The 21,951-nt window shown below is 40.2% G+C and overlaps 1 protein-coding gene and 1 non-coding gene across 4 annotated transcripts in view; one reads left to right on the forward strand and one right to left on the reverse strand.

Annotated features, from left to right (window-relative positions):
- The first annotated feature begins 212 nt into the window (after positions 1-212).
- JAK2 (Janus kinase 2) overlaps positions 213-21,951 on the forward strand; it is a 117,342-nt gene continuing 95,603 nt past the window's right edge. The window contains exons 1-2 of one of the 3 annotated variants that reach the window (XM_047829840.1): positions 213-349; positions 854-978. The gene's annotated coding sequence lies outside the window, so the exon portion shown is untranslated. Of the gene's footprint in view, positions 350-498; positions 529-853; positions 979-21,951 lie in introns of those variants that run through there. The other 2 variants (XM_047829838.1, XM_047829839.1) reach the window with 2 other exon arrangements.
- Positions 17,044-17,150, reverse strand: LOC125151095 (U6 spliceosomal RNA). Its single transcript, XR_007146642.1, has one exon. It is a non-coding gene; the product is annotated as a U6 spliceosomal RNA (small nuclear RNA).

The following is a 21,951-nucleotide window of genomic DNA, read 5'->3' on the forward strand; positions in this document are numbered from 1 at the left end:
GCGGACTCCGACGCAAGTAGGGCGTCCGGGCTAGTATCGCCTGAGGCGCCGAGAAGCCGGTGTGGCCCGGGAGAGGGTGGAGACGACGCCTGTGACGGGCTTCCCGGTCGCCCGAAGTGGGAGTGGTGTGGGCTGGAGGAAGGAGAGAGGAAGAGGAGCAGAAGGGGGCAGCGGCGGCCGCCTACGGGCTTCCCTGCGCGCTGACAGGCTGGGCCGGCGCCCGGCTCGCTCGGGAGTTGGTGCCGCCGCCTCTGCCGCTCGGCCCCTGGGCCCGGACTCGCGGCGCGCGTCGGGGCGGAGAGCTGCTGCGGCAGCGCGGGGCCAGGCCCGGGGCTCGCCGCCGAGGGATGTGAGTGGGAGCCGACCCCGCGCGGGAGGGCCCGGGAGGGCCCAGCCTGGAGGACCCCGGCACCCCTGCCCACTCCGGGGGCCCCGCGGATCTCGGCCGGCGGCGGGCGCCGGGCGCCGGGGCGGAGCGGCCCCTGCGGGCCCCGGGGGCGCGTCCTCGCCGCGGGATCGGTGCAGCTGGTGCGTGCGATTGCTGCGTGGCCTCTGGCTGGGGGGCCGCAGTCGTCTGTCCGCATCCCTCCCACCTCCTGATGCCCGCGGTCCCCCCTGCTAGTGGCCCAGTAAACTTCTCGGCAAGAAAATCTTCCCTCTCGAAGGGGTGGGGGTGGGGGGAAGCCTGCAACGGCGTGTTTTCCTGTTGCTGTTTGCATCCATGTGTGCCTCGTAGCCGCCTTCCCCCTCCTCTTAAACCTCTTTAAAATTTTGTAGACGTCCGAACCGCCTAGGGAAGAGCATCTATTTCCCCAGGATTTCTGCGGTAATAACCGCTGCTTGCTTTTTTTAGGTTTCAGAAGCAGGCGAGGGAACAAGATGTGAACTGTTGCTCTTCGGAAGAAAAAGGTCCCCGCTGCCCTTCCCGCGAAGGTGGGTTTGAGATCCCGGCTGCTGTGCTCCGTGGCGGCGGTGAAGGCGAGTGTGGACTGCGTGCGTAGGAAGGGTGGGAACGTGTGTAGACAGGGCTCACTGAAAATGGCAGTGCTGGACTTAGAATGTGGGTCGGGGAGGGTAGTTCGGGGGGTGTTTAGTGTTGCTCTTGGATCCTTTAAGAAACATTCATTGCTTCTTTTCCTGCGAATTAGAAGAGCAACGAGGCTTTACGGGGGGGGGGGGGGGAGCCTTGCGCCTTAACCCTTTCTCCTCCAGCAGCCAGAGCTCGGTAATCTTTCAAGGAGGGACATTTTCAAGTACTCAGAGATACCTACTGGGAGAACACGTTAGCTGTTGTGCTGGGGTTTCTGCTACCACATTGAATGCTTCCTGGATGGTTTTATCTGCCTAAGTTTGGTGCGTCGGTTGAATTCACCCAGTTTGCTTTCCGGTGGTGATTAATCTGTCAGGAGAAACTCCTTTTCTCTGAATGAAAGGCCAGGAGCGGCCGAATATGTCATAGAGGGGAGGGGAAATGTGGAGAAGGAAATTAGAAGTGGGAATAAGAGCGATGACGACTGCTTTTGGTTTCTTAATAGTGTGTGCAAGCGAGTTGTTGGGCTACTGCAAATAGTCTTGTGTGACACCCAGCAGATGTGAAGATGAATAATCAACCTTTGGACTCCCTTCCCCCCCCCCCCCCCCGCACCTTTTAGCACAAGTGTGAAAATCACTAGCTTGCATGTGCGACATGTCTGCAAACTGGATGTGCCCGGCACTTGCCTTAATAGTGGGCGTGTTTACCTGGAGAGGAAAGCCGCAGCCCTTGGTCACTGGATGCGCGGGAATGCCTGCGTTGGCTCCAGCTGAATGGCCCGTGTTTTAGGGACAGTTACAGAATAGTTTGTTTCCTATACTGGTGTTTCCTCGGGTTCGAGGCAGGTGCCTCAGGTATGGGAAGGAAACGTGATATCTTGTGTCTCCTTCCCCCGGCTGTTGCTGAAAGGCGGGATGCTTTGGAGGCAGAATAGGAAAAGAGAGCTGGCCCTGGTGTCAGATCTGGGTTTGAATCCTGGTGTTCTTGCCACTTTATAGTTGTATTATTTAAACTCTCCTTGAGCCCCGCTTTTCTTAGAAGGTTGTTGTAACGATTCAGTAAGATCATGCATGCAAAATAGTACATCGCTTGGCTACTATTAAAGGCCATACTCATGGCTGGGCGGGCAGAGGAGATTCAGAGAAGGACACAATGACCCTGCGCGAAGTGGTCTGCCAAGGACCAGTGTTTCTTCCTCTTTAGTAGAAGGAGATAAAGGACTTTTAGGTCTGGAACTGGTTAACAGGTCTTAAAGCCTTTTCATGGAAAGGTTAACTCTTCTCTCTTCTTGACACCCCCTGCCCCCACCGTTGTGCCTCCTTCCCGACTGTTGTGCTGCCCTCTTGTGGTTAAGTGTGCTAAGAACTTTTTTCTGCTCCTCCCCCATCACATTCCGCACCCCCGCCCCCCTCCCCCCCCCCCCCCCCCGCCGGTCTTTTGAGGCCCCTTGCCTTTGCTCCCAGTTTCCCAAACTGTGTGCTGAGGTGCCCCGGAGCACCAGTGAACTCAGCCTTGAGCTATTAGTTTGAGGTACTTCACAGTGTCAACATTAAATTGACACAGTCCTTTCTACAATGTCCTGTCTTTGCAAAGCAGTTTCTTTAGCGGTTGCTCTCATAAAAAGCAACTACTGTATGAGAATCAGTGTGACAGAGCAAATGAGAGTGTGATGTCCAGTTTGATTCCAAGAAGTTGTACGAGGCTGAACAAGCACTAAGTTGTAAGGACATTAAATGGTTTGAATCTACCTCCTGAAGTATTTCTCTTGGCCTCGGGGGTGCTGTGAAAATATTACTAAGAACTCCCTGAATGGACAGTTTGGGAACCTTTGCCTTAGCTTTTGGTTGGCTTTTCTGATACACACAAAAGTCTTTTTAAATGGAAAAACTGCATTTTTAAGTGTTGGTCACAAATTGTTTCCCTTTCCTACCTAAAGTATTGATACAGTTATTGATACAATTATTGATATCCTGCTGGTACCAGCTGATCATGGCTTAGTATATTTCCTCTCCTATTTAATATCTTTATAGCTTCTTCCTAGTGTTTTCATTTTAAAACTAATCCTATTGCTTATTTGTCATTCTAGTCACTTCCTGGTTTTTCCAGTCCTGTTCTTGGGCTCGTATTTTTGACTTGTCGTGTTGTCATCGTCTTCTTCTTCTTTTTCTTCTTTTTAATGTTTTTTATTTATTTTGAGAGAGAGCGAGCACAAGTGTGGGAGGGGCAGAGAGAGAGGGAGAGATAGAATCCCAAGCAGGCTACCTGCTCTTAGAGTAGAGCCTGATGTGGGACTCGATCTCACAAACCATGAGATCGTGACCTGAGCTGAAATCAAGAGTCGGACGTTTAGCCAACTGAACCACCCAGGCGTCCCTTGACTGTCTTTTTAAAGTCACCATGCCCTAAATGAAAAATCATCATTTTATACCCCTCTGTAATTTCCTTCTCTCCTGGTCATAATAGGCTTTAAATTAGGCATCATCTTTAAGCTTTCATCTTTCATTTACCTCTTGTATTAACCTATTCAACATGTCCTGTTCATATTTCTTTTGTCCCTTATATCTCTGCTTACTTCACTTTACCACCTGAATCCCAGGACTTGTTTCTTCAGCCTACAATATTGAAAGTCATAGCAACCTCTCAGAGTCCAGCTTCTCTTTCTTCTGTTTATCCACAACAGAAGTGTCACTAATACTCCTTATTGTGGCATTTCTTTGTCCCCAAATCTTCAGTGGCTTCCCACTTTCTACCTCTTAAATTTAACTTCCTCTTCCTGGCTTTCACTCTACTCTGTCATTACTCCCTGCCCTGTTTATTCAGTCTTTGGTCTAAGGACCCTCAAAAGGCATTCTCTGCTGTAGAGTTTCTTTTTTTTTTAAAATTTTTTTTTTCAACGTTTATTTATTTTTGGGACAGAGAGAGACAGAGCATGAACAGGGGAGGGGCAGAGAGAGAGGGAGACACAGAATCGGAAACAGGCTCCAGGCTCCGAACCATCAGCCCAGAGCCTGACGCGGGGCTCGAACTCACGGACCGCGAGATCGTGACCTGGCTGAAGTCGGACGCTTAACCGACTGCGCCACCCAGGCGCCCCGTTTGCTGTAGAGTTTCAAGCCGCTTTCCACATTTTCTAATAATAGTTATGCTATTTCATCTTTTAACTTTCATTTATGTTTTTCATCCTTCTTCCACCAAGCCCAATTCTGTATCTGTTTGCATTACTCACTACGTATGAAATAACTAAGCCGGGTCTCAGTCTCATCTGAAAAAAATGAGAATGACTCTAGTACTTTTTCCATAGGGTTGTAGTGAGAAAGAAGTGAATTAATACATGAGAAGTCCTCAAGACCAGTGCCTAGCACATTAAGTGCACCTTAAGTTTTAGCTTTTATTATTATAATTATTTATCACCACTATTATTATTAGTACTGTTACTATGGCTGTACTCCCAGTTAAAATTCTGCCTCATTTCTGAAACTATTTCTCACTAAATATAGTTTTTTCCTTTCTATATTTCCACTGTTTTTTAGTCCTAGAGAATCTTCTCATAGTTTAATTATATATTATGCTTGGGTTGTTTGATGATTATTTCTCTAGTGTTAACCATATCTTTTCAAGTTGATTGTGTATGCTTTGAGGAACACACAGAGTGCTGAGCAGATGGGGAGCATTCAATAAATGCTATGTATTAAAAAGGAACTCTAGTCAGTTACCAAACAAATATCTGTTAATACCTACGATGTAAAAGGTACTTTGCTATGTCCAAAAGAGATGCAGAAAGATATAAAATAGGTTCCTTTCACTGAGAACTTAAAATGTAACTGGGAAATAAGTAATAAAAGTTATAGATATTTGAGACCACTTAGAGTTGAAGCGAGCAAGGAAGGCTTCAGAGAGGAAGTAGAATCAAAACTAGGCAGGATTTGATTTTGTGTAAGAGGAAAGACCTTGTATAGGTGGTAAACAGAGGCAAAATCTGCATGACATTTTCAGAGAACAGTACGGAAAGTAACTTAAGTGAAATGAAGGTTTGTGTGGCAGGGTAGTAAGAAATGAGGTTGATAATATAGATTGGAAGCAGAATACAGATACCTTGAGTGCTAGGATGAGAAGAATATACTTTGCCTCATAGGCAGCTGAGAAGCTTTAAAAGTTTAGATTGAGAAAGAGCTTGCTGAAAGTATCTTAGGTGAAACAGACTGGCACAGTGCTAGGTATAGTATGAATTGGAAAGAAAAGTGATAGAGCGAGGAAGATAATCTAGGCCTAGTGTTTGGATTTAGTGAAAATAGGACTGGGGAGATGTCACACAAGACTTCATTATAGACTGGATAAGAAAGGAGGATGTGGTGGGTTTTGGGGGTAGGGAGGAAGACAACTCATCAAAGATGACTTTGAAGTTTTGATCTTCAGTGCCATAAGAAATTCAAGAGTGTTGGAATGTCAGGACGTCTGAGAACATCTGGGCTAGCCTCTGAATTTTGTGCATTAGGAATCTGAGACCCAGAGAGATTTAAACATGCGTCCCAAATTACTCAACTAGTTAGTGATAGAGAAAGAACTAGAATTTTTTATTTTTTTTATTTTTATTTATATTTATTTATTTATTTATTTATTTATTTATTTATTTATTTTTTATTTTTGGGACAGAGAGAGACAGAGCATGAACGGGGGAGGGGCAGAGAGAGAGGGAGACACAGAATCGGAAACAGGCTCCAGGCTCTGAGCCATCAGCCCAGAGCCTGACGCGGGGCTCGAACTCACGGACCGCGAGATCGTGACCTGGTTGAAGTCGGACGCTTAACCGACTGCGCCACCCAGGCGCCCCAGAACTAGAATTTTTTAAATGGCCGTCCTGACAAAAATAGGTATGAAAATATTAGTAGCTGGTTGAAGAGATACAGACAGCTGGACTTAGATTTTGGAGACGTTGAATTTGAGGTAACAGTGAGATAGTCGAGTGAAATAGATAGCTAGATGACTGGAACTTGGTAGAGAAATTTCAGGCTGGAATTGTAGTGCTCAGAAAGAAGAGCAGTGGACCTGAAATTGAGGCTTGGGAACTGCCCATAACTACAGGATGAAAGGAGAGGAATTGACAAAAGAGACAAAGAAGCAGTCTGTCTGAGAGGAAGGTGGGTGGGTAGGTTAAGAGGGTGGGAATGATTATCATGTTGATCACTGTTGATCACTGCTAAGAAATGAGAATCAGAACTGAAAAAAGGCCTTAGAAGTGTATACTAATGTTTTTTCTAACATGAAATCTAGAAAAGCAGAAAAAGAAAATTACTTATGGTTTTCCCATGCAAACATCGCTACTGTTAATATTTTGCTCTCTCTAGTGTAAGAGATGACCTTTGGATTTGACAGTTGGGTGAATAATGGAGACTTCTACACAAAGATCTCATCACTGGGACTAAAGATGAGAATTTTAGGCATAATAAAGACTGGGATGTATTTTTGACAGTGATTGCCATTCATCTGTGTCCTTTTATATCACACTATACACGTACTGCTGTTCCTTGTGGGAATTAGCCCTATACTTATTATTTGAGTGAGTAGACATTGAGTGTTTTTTTTTTTTAATGTCTATTTATTTTTGAGAGAAAGAGACAGAGTGTGAGCTGGAGAGGGACAGAGAGAGAGAGAGAGACGGAAAAAGGGAGAAAGGGAGAGAGGGAGACACAGAATCTGAAGTAGGCTCCAGGCTCTGAGCTCTCAGCACAAGAGCTGGACATGGGGCTTGAACTCGGGAACCATGAGTTCGTGACCTGAACTGAAGTCGGATGCTCAACCAGCTGAGCCACCCAGGTGCCCCAACATTCATTGGTTCTTTTTTTTTTTGAATTAAACATTTTTTTTTAATTTAATTTTTTTAAATTTACATCCAAATTAGTTAGCATATAGTGCAACAATGATTTCAGGAGTAGATTCCTTAGTGCCCCTTGTCCATTTAGCCCATCCCCCCTCCAACACCCCCTCCAGTAACCCTCAGTTTGTTCTCCATATTTATGAATCTCTTATGTTTTGTTCCCCTCCCTGTTTTTATATTATTTTTGTTTCCCTTCCCTTATGTTCATCTGTTTTGTCTTTTAAAGTCCTCATATGAGTGAAGTCATATGATATTTGTCTTTCTCTGACTAATTTCACTTAGCTTAATACCCTCCAGTTCTATCCACATAGTTGCAAATGGCAAGATTTCATTCTTTTTGAATGCTAAGTAATACTCCATTGTATATATATACCACATCTTCTTTATCCATTCATCCATCAATGGACATTTGGGCTCTTTCCATACTTTGGCTATTATTGATAGTGCTGCTATCAACATGGGGGTGCACGTGTCCCTTCGAAACAGCATACCTGTATCCCTTGGGTAAATACGTAGTAGTGCAATTGCTGGGTCATAGGGTAGTTCTATTTTTAGTTTTTTGGGGAACCTCCGTACTGTTTTCCAGAGTGGCTGCACCAGCTTGCATTCCCATCATTGGTTCTTATTAGACATTCAGTAGCCTGGCAGGTTAGACAAGTGATCTCTGGATGCATTTGTACTGGCAGAATCTAAATAAACTGATAAGGTATTAATTTCTTTCTTTCCTTTTTTTTTTTAGTGAGAGAGAGAGAGAGTAGGGGAGAGGGGTGGAGGGAGAGAGAGAGGGAATCATTGAGCAGACTCCGTGCAGAGCCCGACTTAGGGCTTGATCCCACAATTCTGGGATATGACCTGAGCTGAAATTAAGGGTTGGATGCCCAACTGACTGAGCCACCGAAGCACCCCAAGGCATTACTTTCTAAAAGGGAAGAGAAATCCTTGTAGATAACTTATTGAAGTGAATGTAGCATGGTTAAAAGTATTTAGATTAGGAGAGCTGGAGAGGGCAAAATGAAGCATTATCTGTTTTTAAAGCCTATATGGTATAGCTATCAAAGGTGGACTAGGTTCAGATAGTCCCTGGATGGTTAGTTTTGCTTGAATGCTTATTTTGATTTCCCAAGGACATATTTTGGCCTGCTTTTTTGCTGTCAGTCCTTGGGAATAGTGTATTCATTACTGCTTACTAAATGACTTTAATAAATTCTGATTACAAAGTTAATTGTCACTAGGTAATATTTTGTAATATGAAAGGCAGTGTGATGTGAAGAAGTGCGCTGTTTTGGAAATAAGGGCATCGAGGACTAACTGCTGTCAACCTAGTGTGTGAGTTTGAGCCAGTCACATGATCATTGAGCCTTAGTTTTTTTTCCTCATTTGGAAAATGAGGGAATAAAATAAATCTTAAAAAAAGTTTTTTTAATGTTTGTTTATTTTCAAGAGAGAGAGAGAGAGAGACAGAGTGTGAGTGGGGGAGGGGCAGAGAGAGAGGGACACACAGAATCCAAAGCCGGCTCCAGGCTCTGAGCCATCAGCACAGAGCCTGATGCAGGATTCGAACTCACGAACCGTGAGATCATGACCTGAGCCGAAGTCGGATGCTCAACCAACTGAACCAGCCATCCAGGCACCCCTATAATAAATCTGTTTTAAAATATCTTTGTTTACTTTAGAAACATGAATAAACATGGTAAACTGTGTACTATGGTTTATAACAAAAATCAGCAACGTCTTGCTCCTCCCCCATCTCTGATTCCTGTTTCCCAGTAAACCGCTTTCAAATCTCTTAACAGTGTCTTTTGGTATTTATCTCCATATTTCTAAATAACGTAATCTACCATCGGTAACACCTCTTGTCATCCTGTATCTGTGCCTAAACTCTGCCCTTTTCTCCTTTACAACGAATGAACTCAGGGACGCCTGGGTGGCTCTGTTGGCTAAATGTCCAACTTTAGCTCAGGTCGTGATCTCACTGTTCGTGGGTTCGAGCCCCGCTTCAGGCTCTGTGCTGACAGCTCAGAGCTTGGAGCCTGCTTGAGATTCTGTGTCTTCCTCTTTCTCTGCCCCTCCCCCACTCGTGCTTGGTCTCTCTCTCTCTCTCTCTCTCTCTCTCTGTCTCAAAAATAAATAAACATTAAAAAAAAATTTACGATGAATGAACTCAGTGTCCCATCTTAAGCTTCTCCTGCTTGGGTACAGAAACCCATCTCCTTTTACCTTCAAGGACTTTACTATTGTATTTCTCCCTCTTTTTCCTGCATTATTAATTTTCCCCTTTACTGGCTCATTTCCAGATGCTATTGCTGTGTGATATAACCACCTCAAAGCGTAGTGATGTAAAGCAGCACTTTATTAGGCTCACAGATCTTACTGGTCAGTAATTCACATAGGGTACACCAAGAATGCCTTGGTTTATTTTATTTTATTTTATTTTATTTTATTTTATTTTATTTTTAATTTTATTTTTTAAATTTTCATACAAATTAGTTAGCATATAGTGCAACAATGATTTCAGGAGTAGATTCCTTAATGCCGCTTACTCATTTAGCCCATACCCCCTCCCACAAGTCCTCCAGTAACCCTCTGTTCTCATGCTTAAGAGTCCCTTATGTTTTGTCCCCCCTCCCTGTTTTTATATTATTTTTGCTTCCCTTCCTTTATGTTCATCTGTTCTGTGTCTTAAAGTCCTCATATGAGTGAAGTCATATGATACTTGTCTTTTCTCTGATTGACTAATTTCACTTAACATTATACCCTCCAGTTCCATCCATGTAGTTGCAAATGGCAAGATTTCATTCTTTTTGGTTGCCGAGTAATACTCCATTGTATATTTATATACCACATCTTCTTTATCCATTCATCCATTGGCTCTTTCCATACTCTGGCTATTGTTGATAGTGCTGCTATAAACATGGGGGTGCATGTGTCCTTTCAAAACGGCATACATGTATCCCTTGGGTAAATACCTCGTAGTGCAATTGCTGGGTCAAACTAAAACTATTTTTAGTTTTTTGGGGAACCTCCATACTTTTTGCCAGAGTGGCTGTACCAGCTTGCATTCCCACCAGCAGTGCAAGAGAGATCCTCTTTCTCCACATCCTTGCCAACACCTGTTGTTGCCTGAGTTGTTAATGTAAGAATGCCTTGTTTTTGTTCCACAATGTCTAGAACCTCAGTTGGGAAGACTTGCTGGCCAAGGGTATCTTGAAGGTGGGGGACTAGAATCATCTAGAGGTATCTTCACTTATAAGACTGGTAATTGATGCTGGCTGTTGAGTGAGATCTCAGCTGGGCTCTTAACTGGAGCATGTTCATGTGGGCTGGACTTTCTTACAACATGGGAGTCTCCATGTAGTTGGCTTTCTTACATGGTGAGTTGAGATTTAAAAGCGAACGTTTCAGTGAACACGGTGTGGACAGGGATTAAACTCCACTTGTTAATTGGAGAGTGGCAAGGTCACATGTGAAAGAAAACATGCAGGATGAGAGAGATTGTTATGGCTATCTCTGGACATAGTTTGCCTTTTTTTTGCTGCACTTCACATGCCTCCCACATCCAAAATACATGAAAAATACACCAACCTCCTTCTTAGAGACCTCTAATTCACTCCCACCAGGACATCAGCTCAAAATTTAGTATCTCATCTTCTAAGTCAGGTCCAGATGCTGTTGAGGTTCCTTGGGAACCTCGGATATGGTTTCTTGACAGTGATTGCTCTTTAACCAAAAGACCTCTGAAGAGACAAGTTGTAGGTTATATGCCTCCACATAATTAACCTACAAGACGGGAAAGGCACGTGTTAATTGCAGTGGACATTCCTGCTCAAAAAGAGGGACAAAGGAGACACATGGTAGTATATAGCAATTCTGAAACCTGGCTGGGAACACGTTGGCAGTTTCTGGACTAGGGTGCAATCCTGCTGTCTGGAGGTTGTTCTTTGTGGGCCATGACTGCTTCTTTTGGTCATTGATTTCACTTCTGAATCATTCTGTTTCACCAAAAGAACTGATCTGTCTTTGCAACTTAGTAACCATCTGAGCTTGCTTCCTGCCTGTAGTCCTTCAGGGTCCAAAAGCCACCTTTTATTTTATATAGTTACTGCCCCTTTCATTCTAAGCTGATGTAGCTCCTTTAAAAAGTTCATGGAGGGGCGCGTGGGTGGCTTAGTTGGTTTGGCGTCTGACTTAGGCTCAGGTCATGATCTCACTGTTTGTAAGTTCGAGCTCTGCTTCGGGCTCTGTGCTGACAGCTCAGGAGCCTGGAGCCTGCTTTGGATTCTGTGTCTCCCTCTCTCTCTGCCCCTAACCCACTCGTGCTCTGTCTCTGTCTCTCAAAAACAAATAAACAATAATAAAATAAAAAATAAATAAAATAATTTTTAAAAAAAATTTCATGGACTTCCTGTGTATTAGTTCATAATCTGCTCCGTCAGACAAAAGCCATACCTACAAATCTTTTTTAAGAGGAGCTTTTTCTTATCTTCGGCTAACTGTGAGGCTGCTGTGGAACAATTCCCTTAAATGATCCTTAGAAAATTTTTTGTCTGAAAGGATCAATTTGCTGCTTAGATCTTCCTAAGTTTTTTTTTTTTTTTTAAATTTTTTTCAATGTTTATCTATTTTTGAGAGACACAGAGACAGAGTGTGAGTAGGGAAGGGCAGAGAGAGAGGGAGACACAGAATTCAAAGCAGGCTCCAGGCTCTGAGCTCTCAGCACAGAGCCTGACTTGGGGCTCAAACCCATGCACCATGAGATCATGACCTAAGCCAAAGTCGGACGCCCAACCGACTGAGCCACCCAGGTGCCCCAGATCTTTCTGAGGTTTTAACTGTGGATCTTATAGTCCCGCTGTAGATTATCTTTGTCGGGAAGCCCTTTCTTACTTTAAGAATAGTCTGCTGGCTGGGAAGGATGTTCTGAACCCTTCCTTGAAATTGCACTCAAAAAGTGGCTCATTCTTTGGTTTACCTCTCTAATCTCTTAATTATAAAGGCAGCTAGAAGAAGCCAGCTGCTTCTTCAACATTCTACCTAGAATTTCCTTTACTCATTAAGTATATAGTACATTTCCCATGTTAACTGTAGGTGCTAGTTTTGCCACACTTTACTATATAACAAGGGTATCCTTTTATTGAGTTTTCAATAGCATTTTCCTTACTTGCCTTTAAACCCTTGTGGACAGCCATGTTAAGGCTTTTTTGCTTTCATTAAGTCTCCTCAGTGCCCTTTAAATATGTGAATACAACCAGAAGGGTCCTCATCTGTTCTTTGGCTGTACTAGAATTGTTCCCTAACCTGGTGGTTTATCATAATTACCTAGAGGGCTGATTGAAACATACATTGCTAGGTACCACCCTCAGAGTTTCTGTCTCAGCAGTTCTAAAATGAGACCTAAGAATTTGTATTTTTAACAACTTCCCAGGTGATGCCTATGGTGTTACTTTGAGGACAAGACTGAGAATCACTGATTTAAAACAGGGTTTGGACGTACCTGGGTGGCTCAGTTGGTTGACTCTTGATTTCAGCTTAGGTCATGATCCCAGGGTCGTGGGATTGAGTCCTGTATTGGACTCTGTGCTGAGCGTGGAGCCTGCTTAAGATTCTCTCTCTTTCCCTCTGGCCTTCTCTCTGCTTGTGCTGGTGCTCTCTCTCAAAAATATAAAATAAAACAGGGATTGGCACAGGAATCTATGATGCTATGTCTGTGATGTTGCTGTTCACTGCTTTTCTTGATGGGCCTAGTACAGTCTTGGGAACTGAGTTGCTGTGTGCTGAAGGTTGGACGGTAGCTGTTAGCCTTGCCTATCTTAGGTAGTTATGCTGTGCAGTTTTTTTGTTGGTGTACCATTTTTGATCTGTCCCTGATATCTTTGGAGTTTTTCTGAGAAATGGAGCAATATATGCAGCATCAATTTATTAAAATAAATTCTATTTATTTATTTATTTTTTAATGTTTTATTTATTTTTGAGAGAGCACAAACGGGGGAGGGGCAGAGAGAGAGAGAGAGAGATAGGGAAAGAAACAGGATCTGAAATGGGCTCTGTGCTGGCAACAGTGGGCCCAATGTGGGGCCTGAACTCATGAACCGTTGAGATCATGACCTGAGCCAAAGTTGGATGCTTAATTAACTGACTGAGCCACCCAGGTGCCCCCATTTTTGGTTTTTATGCTATTCTTTCTGTTAGTCATTGCTTTTATTATTTTTTTAAAAAATTATACTTAGATCTCTTCTCTACTCTGAAATTATATTTTGAAACTTTCCCATGCTTTCTTGATCCATCTGGAAATTGTGTTAGTGCAAGGTATAAAATGGGATCCGACTTTTTTCCCTCAGATCATTGTTCTAACACTGGCATCAAATAATCTATCTTTGCTATGGGAAATACTAATATTTTAAATTATGTATATAGTTCAGTCTGTTTCCAGCCTTTGTTTTGTTCCGACAGTGGCCTCTGTGAAACTACTGTGATTTCTAGGTCAGGGAATAGTTCTATCAGTTTCTTTATTTTGAAGTTCTGTACAATGTTTAGCATATGGAAGGTATCCCAGTGTTTGAAAATAAAATGAGTAAGTCAACAGCTTAGGGATATAAGCAGATGTTTGTGCATATTATTTAATTTGATTATTCTATTCAATTTCTTTCTTTATTCTTATTTTACACTTGGATTTAAGCTTGGTTTTCTGTTTTTATTTTATTCTTTTTGGCTTTATTGTGAGGTGTTATTTTTTGTACTTGATGAATGGGTATTTGTTAACTTTGAGTCTGTTCTCATTAATCTATTTTTGGATTTGAATTGTTAAAAACTAACAATATGGTTTATCTGTATTAAACTTGCATATGCAAATTTGCATATGAACCTGATGCGGGGCTCATTCTCATGACCATGAGATCATGACCTAAGCCAAAATCAAGAGTCAGATGTTTAACCGACTCAGCCACCCAGGCACCCCTATAGTAAATTTTAATATACGATGGGTAAATTTCTTCTTATTACTTTTCTGACAAATATGTTAAGAGCTTTGATAAATTATAAAAATGACAAATACAACAAAGGAAAAATAGGAAAAAGCCAGACACAATTCATAAAGAAATACACATGGACAACAAATATACCTAGCTATCTTCACCAATTCACCAATAAGGAGAATTCAATGAAAAATAAGGACTGACTTCTCTTTTTTTTGCCCGTATACTGTTTCTAGCGGATAGTTTGAATTACAAGCTATGCAAAAAAAAAACAAAAACAAAATCCCATCCTTAATCGTAAGAACTTTTAAATGCCTATCAAATACATTCACACAGAATTTAATAGGATCTGCATTTTTAGGAGGTACACACGTCTTATCTAATAAGTCAGATTCTTGTGTTATCCCAGACACGTCTTCATTAGTCCTTTTGTACTATTACGTTTAAAAAAAGTTTTTTTTAATGTTTATTTATTTTTGAGACAGAGAGAGAGAGGGACAGAATGTGAGTGGGGGAGGTACAGAGAGAGAGAGGGAGACACAGAATCTGAAGCAGGCTCCAGGCTCTGAGCTGTCAGCACAGAGCCCAACATGGGACTCAAACTCATGGTTTCATACTAGATGTGCTTACTGTGATAGTGTCTACCACTTCTGACTTTATAACATTTTTAATGTAATGTTTATATTCAAACAAAATGAGCAGCATAATGGATTAGATGGTGTGAATATGAGATAAAAATACTTAAAAAAAGCAATCTCTGTTAAAGCTTTTTTCCTCAATTAATTTTCCTACATTTTGAATAATTTTATATCTAGAATTCATTTTTCTTATGCCACGTTACCGGGACATTCCATTTTTGACCAAAGAAGAATGTTCAGTCTCTAAAGAACATACAAAATTAAATCAGTTTACATGTAATTAATGTAATCAAAATTAGTGTTACTGTTTTCAAGCAGAAGTTGAGGGAAGAACAAGTTCTGGACCAATTAGTCAATAGAGCCTAGACCACATTGTCTCCTTTTCTCCTTTTGTTCTCTTTAATAATAGCATCATTCTGTAGCATGGCTGTAGTTGGTGCTGTCAGTGATCCACCTGTATCCCCTGGGAGCTTCAGTGTGCTTGAGTTAGTGTTTGCATCTCCGACCAGCTGACTCTTCTTGAAAATGTAGGAAGCCATACTTCCAATGCTCTGGCAGCCAGGCCAGAAGCGCTGTGAAATTAACACTCCTGTGTGTAGCCCTCGGCCACTTAACTCTTCAGGGGTTGCTATTGTACAAACACTACAGCTCATCCCTCAGATGGGATAATTCTGAGATATTATGCTTTTTATACTGTTTTCTAGAGCCTTTCTGAGGGATTAGGCTCACTCTGGTAGCTGGTTTGAGAGTGCAGTTTATAGGCTGCCTTCCCTTTCTTATACCACTTCTCTCTTTCTCTGTCGTAGTTTCCTGAATTTCAGAACTAATTTACTTTTCAATCCTGTATGAGGTTTTGCTTCCAGGAATATTTAAACTAAGACATCATCTCTTAGGGGATAGTGTGACCAAACTTCAATGAGAAGTTTCATTTTTCAGCAGTTTTATTTTTCAACATATATGAATTGCCATACTTTTTTCATCCTCGCTGCCTATATTATTGGAAAGGGAAAAAAAGGAAAAGAGAAAAAGAGAAAACAAAGGAAAAGAAAAAGAAAAGCTAGGGGCGCCTGGGTGGCTCAGTTTGTTGGGTGACCAACTTCGGCTCGGGTCATGATCTCACAGTTTGTGAGTTCGAGCCCCGCGTCGGGCTCTGTGCTGACAGCTCGGAGCCTGGAGCCTGCTTCCGATTCTGTGTCTCCTCCTCTCTCTGCCCCTCCCCTGCTCACGCTCTGTGTCTCTCTGTCTCTCAATAATAAATAAATGTTAAAAAGAAAAGAAAAAAAGGAAAGAAAAGCTCTAGCATTGTCTAATAAAGTGTGAAGAGAAGGGAAGTGTTAGTCTCTGGATGAGGTTAGTTCAGGTGGATTATTGCGTTTAATCATTACAACAATCCTCAGAAGTCATAGCCATTATTATTATTTTTTGTTTTAAGAAATGAGGGAAACTGAGTGCAGAAAGATTAAACTGACTTCAGAGTAACATCACACGGGACAGAATTCAAACCCAGTTCCATTTCAAACTTGCGTCCCAAACCAAAGGCTATATTCTTCCTCTTTGTTTTCATTTCAGTATTTAAAAATATTTTTTTAAAATATTCTTAACATATAGGAAATTAGGAAAATAAAATTGTCTGTATTTGCCATCCACTTTTAACAATATTTTGTTACTTTTTGCTTTGGATCTTATTTTCTTTAAGAAATAAACATTATAGATACAGTCGAAGCCCATCTACCTATTGCTACTCCTGTCTCTCCCCTGTTTACCTTGCTAGAGGTAACTAACCACTAGCCTGAAGTTAGTATCATCTTCATGCCTATTTAAAATTTTTATTATATATATACTAAGTATATATTTCGTATATATAGTAATACCTATAAATGTATAAATATAATTTATAAATGTCTATATCATATAAATAGAAATATTTATAAATGTAATTTATAAAAGATATAGTAATAAATAGAAATATATAACTAATTTATAAATATATAAATAAATAATATTTATATATTAAATATAATTTATGAATATATAAATAAAAAATAAAGAATATAGTAGTATTAAACTGTGGGTTAAAACAGATTGCATCACACATAAATATCAATCTACAACTTGCTTTTTAAACCTCACTTATCTTTATGACATTCATGTATCTGTGTGTTCATATATATAGCTCTAGTTCATTAAAATTGATGTATAATATTCTCATTATGAAGATTCTCCAATTTATATAGTTTTTTTTCTACTGATGAACATTTAGATTATTTGTTTTATTTTATTATTTTATTTTATTAAGTTTCATTTTAATTCCAGTATAGTTAACATACAATGTTATATTGGTTTCAGATGTACAATATAGTGATTCAACAATTCTATCCCTTACTCAGTGCTCATCATGTTAAGTACATTCTCAATCCTCTTCACCTATTTCACCCATCTCCCCACCCACCTACCCCTCTGGGAATAATCAGTGTGTTCTCTATAGTTAAGAGTCTGTTTCTTGGTTTGTCTCTCTCTCTCTCTTCTTTTCCCCAAAATATGGAGTGCTTCACAGATTTGTATGTCATGCTTGCACAGGGCCATGCTAATCTTCTCTGTAGTGTTCTAATTTTAGTATCTGTGCTGTCAAAGGGAAGCACTATTTGTGGTTTTTTTGTTCTTACAAATAATGCTACTATGAACATGATGCAGTACTACATTCATTTCTCTAGGGTTATAACTAGAAATGGAATTTCTGGTTTGTAGAATAGTTATATCTTCAGATTAATTAAATGTAGCCTAATTGCTCTCTAAAACCAGGTGTTTGAAGGGTCCTTCTGCTCTATATCTTCTCCTTCACACTTGGTATCTTTGGATTCCTTAATTTGGCAACCGGATGGGTATAATTCGATATCCTACCTTAATTTGCATTTACTTAATTACAAGTGAGATCTACCATCTTCTCCTATGTTTATTGGTCTATTCATGTCTTTCGTTCTTTTTTTCATTAGGGTTTCTTTTGTTTATTGATTTATATTTTGTAGTTACCTTTAGTTTGTAGTTTGGCTTCTGATCAACAAGGGTTAGTACCATTTGGCACGTCAATTTGATAAAAATGTCCTTTTTTTGGTTAACTTTTCTGTATGGTTTTGTGTCTCTTCTAAGCACTGTATACCTTGATTAAAAAAAGAAAACCCTGGGGCGCCTGGGTGGCTCAGTCGGTTAAGTGTCCGACTTCGGCTCAGGTCATGATCTCGCTGTCTGTGAGTTCGAGCCCCGCGTCGGGCTCTGTGCTGACCGCTCAGAACCTGGGGCCTGTTTCAGATTCTGTGTCTCCCTCTCTCTCTGACCCTCCCCCATTCATGTTCTGTCTCTGTCTCAAAAATAAATAAACGTTAAAAAAAATTAAAAAAAAAAAAAAAAAGAAAACCCAGTCTGATGTTGTCTTCTAGAAAGTGGTTTTAATTGGCTAATCTACATTTATTGTACTTGTTGACATCTGGACTTAAAAATTTTTTGTTATCTTGTTTTGCTTTTAATTTTCTTTACTTTTTCCCTTCTTTTCTGCCTTCTTATAGATTTAAAGATCTTATAAGTCTTTTCTTTTAATGGCTAACTTAAAAATTTTTTGACATAAATACTTAAATATTCACTTTATAAAAAAGCACAGTTATTTAGCATACTTCTTCTACAAAACAGGCAAGGAGGAATCAAACACCCTCTGTCATCTTACTCTCAGCTAAAATTTCAGTTTCACATGTTTCTTTTTTAAGTTTTTCATTTTTAAAAACCTGCCAGTACCTAATACTACTTGTACTATATTTAGAGATCAGAATCTTTTTTTTTTTTTTTAACGTTTATTTATTTTTGAGACAGAGACAGAGCATGAACGGGGCAGGGTTAGAGAGAGGGAGACACAGAATCCAAAACAGGCTCCAGGCTCTGAGCTGTCGGCACAGAGCCCGACGCGGGGCTCGAACTCACAGACCGTGAGATCATGACCTGAGCCGAAGTTGGCCGCCCAACCGACTGAGCCACGCAGGCGCCCCAAGATCAGAATCTTTAAAAGAAAAAAATCTGTAATAAATTTTATGAACAACTTTTGCTTTCAAGTGTACATGAGAGATGAATTGTAAAATACAAAACAAAATCTGGGATTTCATTTCCTGAAACTTTCTGATTGAATAACCTGAAAACACTCTTATTAAGAAATGCTAGATTTGCAACTATGTGAATGGAACTAGAGGTTATTATGCTAAGTGAAATTAGTCAGAGAAAGACAAATATATGACTTCACTCATATGAGGACTGTAAGAGACAAAACAGATGAACCTAAGGGAAGGGAAACAAAAATAATATAAAAACAGGGAGGGGGACAAAACAGAAGAGATTCATAAATATGGAGAACAAACTGAGGGTTATGGGAGGGTTTGTGGGCGGGGGGATGAGCTAAGTGGGTAAGGGGCACTAAGGAATCTACTCCTGAAATCATTGTTGCACTATATGCTACCTAATTTGGATGTATATTAAAAAAACAAAATAAAATTATAAAAAAAAAGAAATGCTAGATGAAATATAGCAAACATCCTTTAAAAAAGCTTTTTTCTTAGGGAGAATTTTGAACATACAAAAGTAGACATAATGGTGAAATGAACTCTTACATACTAATCACTCAGCTTCAATAGCCCTATTACCTGAGCCATTTCTGTGCCATCTGCTTTCTCTGTTATGGTGTTATTTTAAAGCACATTGTAGACACCATATCATTTCTTCCATTATTTCAGTATTCACCTCTACAATATAAGAACGCTTTTTTAAATTAAAAAATTACAATACCTGGGGGCATGTGGGTGCCTCAGTCGGTTAAGCATTCCGACTTTGGCTCAGGTCGTGATCTTACAGTTCATGAGTTCGAGCCCCGCACTAGACTCTGCACTGACAGTGCAGAGCTAGCTTGGATCCTCTGTCTCCCTCTCTGCCAGTGCCCTGCCCTCTCTCTCTGTCTCTCTCTCACACACACATTCTCTCTCTCTCTCTCAAAAATAAATTAAAAAAGCTTTGCATATAAAAAATTACAATTCCTTAATATCTTTATATATTCAGCAAGCAATCAAATTTCTGATTGATATATCATAAATGGCTTTTTCAAATGTCATTGGGTATTTTTTTAAACTAGGATCCAAATAAGGTCCACACATTGTGACTTTATAGTCTCAATCTATATTTTTCCTACATCTCTTCTCTTCTTTATTTTTAACTCCACTAGTTATAATTTCCCACAATGTAGATTTTGCTGATAACCTTTTCATGGTATAGTGTACTGTGGTCCTCTGTTCTCTGCATTTCCTATAAATTCGTATTTTATAGACTTGATTGTATTCAAAATTTTCATACTGCCAGAAAATACTTTCTTACATGTTCTTGTTTTATTAATTCTACTTTTTCAGTTGACTGCCTTCCAGTCCTTTTTATAGGATCCTTCCAAATTTCCCTTTCCCTTGTAAATTGGGTTTTCTATAGCATGTTTCCTTCCATTCTTTACCTTCATTGAATGTTGTCTTTCCTAAAGGTATTACATCACATCTACCCTAGGGTCTAGAGGAAGTATTTACATTGCTACTTCCATAGCTCTTTATTATCCTGATACAAAAACCAAAAATCTTATCCTTTGAGATTAATATGATACAGCTTATATCCTCAGTCCCTCCTGTTATCCTTTGCTGCTCTTTTCTTGCCTATTCCTGTGTTATTGAGAATTTTTGACATCTAACTTGGTTTTCCTTTATACTCCTTTTTCTGACATTTTCATAAGGTTATATTATTATCCTGGTGAAGAACTCACCTAAAGACATGTTAAGGTTTCTTAGTATATATTTGACTCTGCAGTGTCATCCACATTTTATAGCAGTACTGCATTCTCATGACATCATTCGAATTAAACCTTATTATCTCAGATTGGTAAACTGTTAATGTTACCAATCTCTGCTCATATTCTCCGGTATTTTTAGGTCTTTTATATTGCATACCTGTGCTCTTGATCCTATCCCTGTCCATCCTAGGGCTAACACCTTGCTTCTTTGTTTTCCCTTTCTTTCTTTGGTATTATCACTGTTTGCCCCCTCTGGTAGCTTAAGAATTATGCTTTAGCTTATTATGATTATGATTATGATTATTATTTGTTCTCTTCTGCTCTTTGACCATTAGCAGCTACCCTTTCTCTTTTCTGCTCTTCACTCTTTTTTTTTTTTTTAAACATTTATTTATTATTGAGAGACAGAGAGACAGAGAGACAGAGCATGAGCAGGGGAGGGGCAGAGAGAGGAGGAGACACAGAATCTGAAACAGGCTCCAGGCTCTGAGCTGTCAGCACAGAGCCCAATGCGGGGCTCGAACTCACAAACCGCGAGATCATGACCTGAGCCGAAGTCGGACGCTCAACCGACTGAACCACCCAAGGGCCCCAGCTCTTCACTCTTAAAAATAGCCATGCCACCTTGATTTCCTTATTTCCTAATTATTCTCTTAATTTTTTCCCCAGATATTTCATATACATTGGTTTAAAAATCAGATCACACAGAAGAGCTTAAAATGCAAAAACAGTTACAATGAGAAATTTTATTCTTCTGACTTCAGTCCTTTTCTCCCAGACAAAGTTAGCTTTGACTGTTAACTTTTCGTAGTTCAATCTGTTTCACCTATACCAATGTTTCCTTCCCCTTCTCCTCATATTTATTCATTTCACTCTTTGATGTCTTTGTAACTTAAGGTAGTATATTATAACTTTATTTCTTGTTCCAGAAACCGTAGACAGTATTTGTTGATTTCTTACTTTCTAGGATTAATGTACCTTTACCAAGATTCTCTTTAGCTACCTCTTGCTTTCACTTCTCAGTGTTAAGCATTTGTATTTTTATGTCAAAATGAACATTTACATTGAGTCTAGTAACGTTAATGGGCACTTTAGTTCTTTGTAAGCGATTCCAAATTTGCAAAACAGTAACAGTGTTATATTGAGGATTATTTGTTGTTGAGCCAGGAGCATACTGTAATTTCATTCCCATTCTTGTCAAGTTTTCTTCCATTGGAATTACCTTTTTTTCCCTTTTTTTTCCCTGTTATTTTCCTTTATTATATCCTCTGTGGGTGTGTTGTGTTGTGTTGTTTTGTATTGTTTGTTTTTAAGTGCTTCATGGCAAGCAGTCTGATACCACTTTCTTCTGAAGTCTTCCTTCCAGAGTCCTCTCGCTGGGCTGAGTGTGCTTCAGGCCTGCTGCCCAGCTGTCTGTCATCATGTGACTTAACTACTTCTTTCCAGGGTTGTATCTATTTTCTGGACCTGTTGTCATCTTTTTGATTTACTCCTTTGGTTTGGTTGGTATGTCTTAAGAAAGTAACTTCTGAAATGCTGCCTTTGAGGTAAACTGAATATTCGGATGTTTGAAAATTACTTTATTCTGCTGG

Source organism: Prionailurus viverrinus, chromosome D4 (genome assembly GCF_022837055.1).
Source record: "Prionailurus viverrinus isolate Anna chromosome D4, UM_Priviv_1.0, whole genome shotgun sequence".
In the NCBI taxonomy this organism is placed as follows: Eukaryota; Metazoa; Chordata; class Mammalia; order Carnivora; family Felidae; genus Prionailurus; species Prionailurus viverrinus.